The following is a 6,916-nucleotide window of genomic DNA, read 5'->3' as shown; positions in this document are numbered from 1 at the left end:
TTATTGATTTGTCTTCTTCTTCCTTTGAAATAATCTATTCAGCACTTAGGTTCTGATCTGAAACAATGAATCCCCTGCTGCTCTGATGCTGTGCATTTTCCAGCTTCACATTTTATCAACTCTAATTTTGTTAACAATCAAGTCAGAATTTGCTTGACTATCCTCAACCAACTCTGCCTTCCGAGGGAACACACTCCACTTTCTCACTGTTGCAGTTTTAATCCCTTTTCCTTACCACATATCTCATTTTCTGATGATTCCTTAGTCTTTCTTACCACTGCAGTAGGTTTCCCACTTACCATCCAGCCATTAGCCTTAGTTCATTCATTTTTATGATAACGGAAACATTTTTTAGGCTAACTATTATGTTCTAGTTAAAATCACACAACACCAGGTTATAGTTCAATGGGTTTATTTGGAAGTATTGCTGCTACCTGATGAAGGAGCAGTGCTCCGAAAGCTCGTACTTTCAAATAAACCCACTGGACTATAACCTGCTGTTGTGTGATTTTTAACTTGTCCACTGCAGTCCAACACTGGCACCTCCACATCATGGCTAATAAGTTCTGGGCTTTCTTCTGACTCTTAAGACTAATATATATTCTATTGATAGATTCTCCATTCCTCCAGTTTCCTTGTTGGCTCCCATTTAATTATTTCACTGCATGTAACCATCTGTGTAAGATATCATAGATGTCTGCCAGAACTGCTGCATCTTGATGCTCATCTAAAATATGTATTAGCATTACTGGAGTTGTATTTTGGAAAACTTCCACAATCTTGATTTTCTTCACATTCTCATTTTTTCCTAACTTCAGCACACAATTACTGGTGTCACAGTTTTTCTTTTTCTCTTGTGAATTTCACAAATGTATGATTAGGTTCCATTCTTATAGTCATAAATTGTGTTTGATAATCTTCAAGGACAAGCTCATAAGCATTGAGTATTGCTCTTTTAACAGTTTCATAATCCACAGATTATACCTCTGACAAACTGATATACACATTCACAGCTGTATCTATCATGTCACTGTAATATTAAAATCTATATATCTTTTGGCCACTTCAACCTAACTCTGGTGAAAATATCCTTTTACCCTCTCTGCTGTAAATTTAGACATTAAACACATTTCTAATTCAATGAAATCCATCATTGTAAGCAGAATCATCCTTTGAGTTACTTGTTCTTCTTTATTGTAGCTTTTCATCTTGCAATCATCACAATATTTTGCAAGAATACAAATTCTAGAGAAAAAATAATTTTTACATTGCATGAGGAGAGTGCTGATTGGTCAGCAAGCAAACTCCAATGGGTAGAGGGTTTGCACGATGAATTATAAATTAATAGCCAAACTTTGTTGAATTTTAAATCATGCAGACAGAAAGCACAGGCGTTCCACACTGCAAGCTCAACTGACGATCCTAACTTGGTTGACAACATATTTCCTTGCACATTCGGGATCAAAACAAGCAACATACTTGACATATCCAAACAGCCTGCACTTGCCAAAACTTGCAAGACAATGCTCGATGTTAGATGCAATTCTGCAATTGGACAGCATTAACTGAATAATCCTGAGTATGTGAGAAATTATGTTGACCATCAATTTAAGATTGTAAATCACGCTCACAGTGTTGCATATTTGTGTGTACTGCAAACTACATTCGTTAATATACGTGCAGTGCTCCTATAATCTGGTCCATCATAATACTACTATTGTTTGAGTAGTATAAATCAATTACAAGGTGTACATTTTATACAGTGCTTGAAATTAAAGTGATTAAATATTAAAATGGTGAATGCTAACAGAAATGTACGGGCAGCTGGCAGAGCTGGAAAGTGAAGCACACAATCGAGTATTCAAGGACGTAGTGCGCACGGCTGTTGCTTTCAGCTTTATCTGTCTCAACATTCTGGCATACAGTGATAACAGACAGTGTCAACAATTTGGTAAATTAACTAGAAGAATTTAAAGAAAAACTAAACTCCATGGGAGATGGATTACAACAGAGGGTATAAGTGCCGAGGGTAGCAAAAATATTATTCACCCAACTGCTGAATGCACAAGAAGTTGCGATTCTACCTTAAAATCTAATTTACTGTACAGCTTATTGTTAAACTATCACTGCAAATATTGGCCCAGATCTTCTAGCTTCAGATGATCAGATACTAGATGCACCTCAAAGATGCAAATCAGAATGTCCAGAAGCAGTGACTGCACTGAAATTGTCCAGAATCTACTAATTGGTCATCACATTAAGTCCAGAAGCCTCCAAGTATCGAACTCTAAATTAGAGTTTAAAACTTTGGGGTTTCTAAGCAATTGCCTTGATAGTTGCCCAGGATTTGTTATATAGCTAAAAATCATGTCCAACTCTGAGTAACCAATACAACAGACCTTCTTGATTACTCACTGGATAATGCCCATGACATGTTTGACTCTTCTCCTGCCATTTTGACTCCAATCTGATCTGACCATACCTCTCAAGAACATGTTTACCTCTCCTGAATGGACTATCCTCCTTACTACTCAACTGAATCCTGATCCGCCTACCATTTCCATAAACATTCACTTCCTTTACAAATTATTAATTTCTTTTATTGTATTGCTCAGTTCCACTACTGAGATGTACTTGGTGGTAGTGTCATGGCAATGGATACCAACCCCAAATTAATTCCTAATTTCAAAATGTGTTTTTAAAAGGAGGATGAACAACCAAAAAAAATGAAGAGTCACCTAGACTTAAAACATTAGCATGCTCTCTGTCCATGAATGCTGCCTGACCCACTGTGATTTCAACAATTTTTGTTTTCGGTACAGATCCCTGCATCTGCAGTAATTTGCTCCTATAGCCAAAAAAAAAGACTGTGAATATAAATTCCGAGCAATGCAATTCAGTGCATGTCTTCAAAGCCTGTGTAAGGCTATCTTCAGCCTCAAGAATATCTTGGAACATCACACCAGTCAGAGGTCAAGGAAGCTTCAAAAAGAAGGAAATGAGAGAGATAAATTCACAGTGAATTGGAAAATAATTTCTTAAGAGTCATCTTAGACTGTTACCATGATGAAAGAAATCAGAGGGGTCTGGGTGAAAAATATGTTTGTGTATTCTCCTTTCAATAACATACAGGAACAAGATTAAAAGCCAATTCTTACACTGCTCTGCGTTAGAAAACGGGTAAAGGTAAGGGATCCTTTTTAAGTAACCTTGTTGCGACCATCTGAGGAACCGGATCAATCAAGAAGTGGAACTTGTCTATCTGTTCTACCTGGGAGCATACCGATTTGGAATATCCTGTCTGGAAACATCAGAAATTGGGGAACCTCACATTGGGGTAGATTGTAACATTATTTACCATTGTAATTTAGATCAAAAGAATTTCTGATTGCTTTTGTTTTACTATTTCAGTCTTTCATGAGTCATTAAAATGTCACAGATTAGATCGTAGAAATGTGTTTCTTAGTTGTGAGATTTTTAAAAACTCAGAGTCAAGTGTTTGGCTAGTCAGAATTATGATTTTTAAGGTTATGGACTGATTACCAGCAGGGACCCATTGTATAGAATCCCATTCTAGGTGGACATTTTCACATACCTTGTGTTCTGGCTGTGCATGAATGATAGAAGTTACACTAGTTTGCTAAGCTTGTGCCAGAGTGACTGAATTTTGCCCAAGAGTGTAAGCATTTCCTCAAAGTTATGCTCTGGGTACAAATTATTGCCTTTATTATGATGTAGTTGAATTAACAGACATATAGAATCTTAAAATACCTACAGTGTGGAAGGAGGCCATTCGGCCCATCAAGTTACATTGACTCTTAAAGAGCGTCCCACCTAAATCGACTTCCCTACCCTATCCCTGTAACCTTTCATTTCCCACGGCTAATCCATCTACCCTTTACATCCCCAGACATTTCAGCATGGCCAATCCATGGAACTTGCATATCTTTAAACTGTGGGAGGAAACTGGAGCACTCGGAGGAAACATACACAGACATGGCAAGAATTGCAAACTCCACACAGATAGTCACTCAAGGCTGGAATCGAACTCATGTCCCAAACACCATAAGATAGCAGTACTAACCACTGAGCCACCATGCTATATGGCTCAATTAAAACCAGGATTGGGGTCTTAACATTCATGTTGCCATTTATTATGGAATGATATGCAGAACAGTTGTTTACTTGGAATTTAGTAAAGCCTTTGACAAGGTTCTATATGATATATAAATTAGTAAAGTTAGGTCTCATAGGACTCAGGGTGAGCTTGCCAATTGGATGTATAATTGACTGAATGGCAGGAGACAGAGTGTATTTTTTTTATTCATTTGTGGGCATTGCTTGCTGGCCAGCATTTATTGCCCATCTCTGGTTGCCCTTGAGAAGGTGGTGTTGAGCTCCCTTCTTGAACCGCTGCAGTCCACCTGCTGTGGGTTGACTCACAATGCCATTAGGGAGGGAATTCCAGGATTTTGACCCAGTGACAGTGAAAGAACGGCAATATGTTTCCAAGTCAGGATGGTCAGTGGATTGAAGGGGAACTCAAAGGTCGTAGTGTTCCCATATATCTGCTGCCCTTGTCCTATGAGGTGGAAGTTGTCATTGGTTTAGAAGGTGCTGTCTGTTGATCTTTGGTGGAATTTTGGTGAATTTGATGGAGGGTTTATTTTTGGACTGGAGGCCTGTCACCAGCGGTGGTCCGCAGGGATTTGTTCTGAGTTCACTTTTGTTTGTCATTTATATAAATGATTTAGATGAGAATATAGAAGGTATGGTTAGTATGTTTGAGGACGACACAAAATTTAGTGGCATATTAGACAGTGAAGAAGGTTTTCTAAGATTACAAAGGGATCTTGATCAAAAGATCAATGGATTGAAAATGGCAGAGGGAGTTAAATCTGTATAAGTGCGAAATATTGCATTTTGGTACAACAAACAGGAGAGGACTTATACAATTAATGGTAGGGCCTTGGGTAGTGTTTGGAGAATAGAGGCACCTAGGGGTTCAGGTACATAATTCTTTGAATTGTGAGTCATAGTTGGACAGGGTGGTTAAAATAGTATTTAGCCTTCATTGCTCATTGCTTTCAGTGTTGGAGTTGGGAAGTCTTGTTAAGGTTGAATAGGACATTGGTGAGGTTTCTTCCAGAGTACCATGTCCAGTTCTGGTTACCCAGTTATAGGAAGGACATTATTAAGCAAGAGAGGATTCAGAAGAGATTTACCAGGATGTTGCTGGTTATGGAAGGTTTGAGTTATAAAGAAAGGCCGGATAGACTGGGATTTTTTTCACTGCAGCAAAGGAGGTTTACAGGTGCCCTTATCGAAGTTTATAAAGTCATGAGTAGTATAGATAGTGTTAATGCTAGGTGTCTTTTCCCTAGGATGGGGAATTTCAAAACTAGGGGGCATATTTTTAAGGTGAGAGAAGAGAGATTTTAAAAAAACATGAGGGGAAATTCTTTTGCATACAGGGTGGTCCGTGTGTGGAATGAACTTCCTGAGGAATTGATGGATGTGGGCACAGTTACAACATTTAAAAGACACTTAGATAAGTACATGAAATAGAAATGTTTGAAGGATATGGGGCAGGAGCAGGCAGGTGGGACTGGTTTAGTTTGAAATTCTGTTCAGCATGGACGATTGGACAAAGGATCCGTTTTCATGCTGTATGACTCTATGATAGAGCAGGTAAAGAGGTGGGAACATAATAGATAAAAGCAAAATACTGTGGATGCCGGAAATCTGAAACAAACACTGAGAGAGAATCTTGGAGAATCTCAGCAGGTTTGGCAGCATCTGTGGAGAGAGAGAAAAATGAGTTAATGGTTTGATTATTAGGAAAAAGTAACAATAAATGTTGAAAATATGAAGAATTTCTGACATGTAAGGGAACTTTCATGATAAAGCACATCCAGCTAGGAAGAAAGAAGTTTTAAATTTGGATTTCATACTGAAATAAGACAAAGTACATCACATGGGAAATCATCTAGCTAACAGTGGCTGCTCTATGTTTTGATTTTAAAATAATTATGGAAACATGAGCCATACTATGATATCGCTGTGACTTCAGTATATATAAATTAGATTAGATTACCTATAGTGTGGAAACAGGCCCTTCGGCCCAACAAGTCCACACCGACCCTCTGAAGATTAACCCACCCAGACCCATTTCTCTCTGACTAACACACCTAACACTATGGGCAATTCAGCACGGCCAACTCACCTGACCTGCACATCTTTGGACTGTGGGAGGAAACCAGAGCAAACCCACTCAGACTTGGGGAGAACACGTGAACTCCACACAGACCCAAGGCTGGAATCGATACTCGGACCCTGGTGCTGTGAGGCAGCAGTGCTGACTGTAGAGCCAACACGCCGTGAGAGGATAGGGTTGAAAATAGTCCAGTTCAATATATAGAGCTCTGCTGTTTTATCACATATGCAGAGGAACCTCAATTATCCAAACGAGATGGGCGGGCACTGTTTCTTTCAGACAATTGAATATTCAGTTTATTGATTCAATGCCTCTCCTCTGGGACTTGGAGTTTTCTGAAGTTTCCTTTTTTCTCACTTTCCTGCCTTGCTCCCTCTGTCTCGGGATTTGTTTCTGAGCAGACACACACGTGTGTGTAAGGGGCCTGCAGCATAGCTGAAGCCTCTCGCCTCACCCCACCCCATCAGTTCAATGGGATTGACATAGCGAGCAATTGCTAAGTCCACTCACCATTCAGGAGACTAGGCAGCAGCACATAGTGCGCGAGTCCCTGCCCTATCCATCCCCACCACCACCCTCATCCACATCCTATCCACTCCCACTCCCATGCCCCCACCCCGTCCAACACCACCCCACATCCAACCCTGTCCAGTACCGCCCCCCCGCCCCCATGCAACACCCCCACCCCCAAACCCGTCC

This window comes from Chiloscyllium plagiosum, chromosome 4 (genome assembly GCF_004010195.1).
Source record: "Chiloscyllium plagiosum isolate BGI_BamShark_2017 chromosome 4, ASM401019v2, whole genome shotgun sequence".
NCBI lineage: Eukaryota > Metazoa > Chordata > Chondrichthyes > Orectolobiformes > Hemiscylliidae > Chiloscyllium > Chiloscyllium plagiosum.
The sequence above is the reverse complement of the archived record's forward strand: the minus strand, read 5'-3'. Positions refer to the sequence as shown.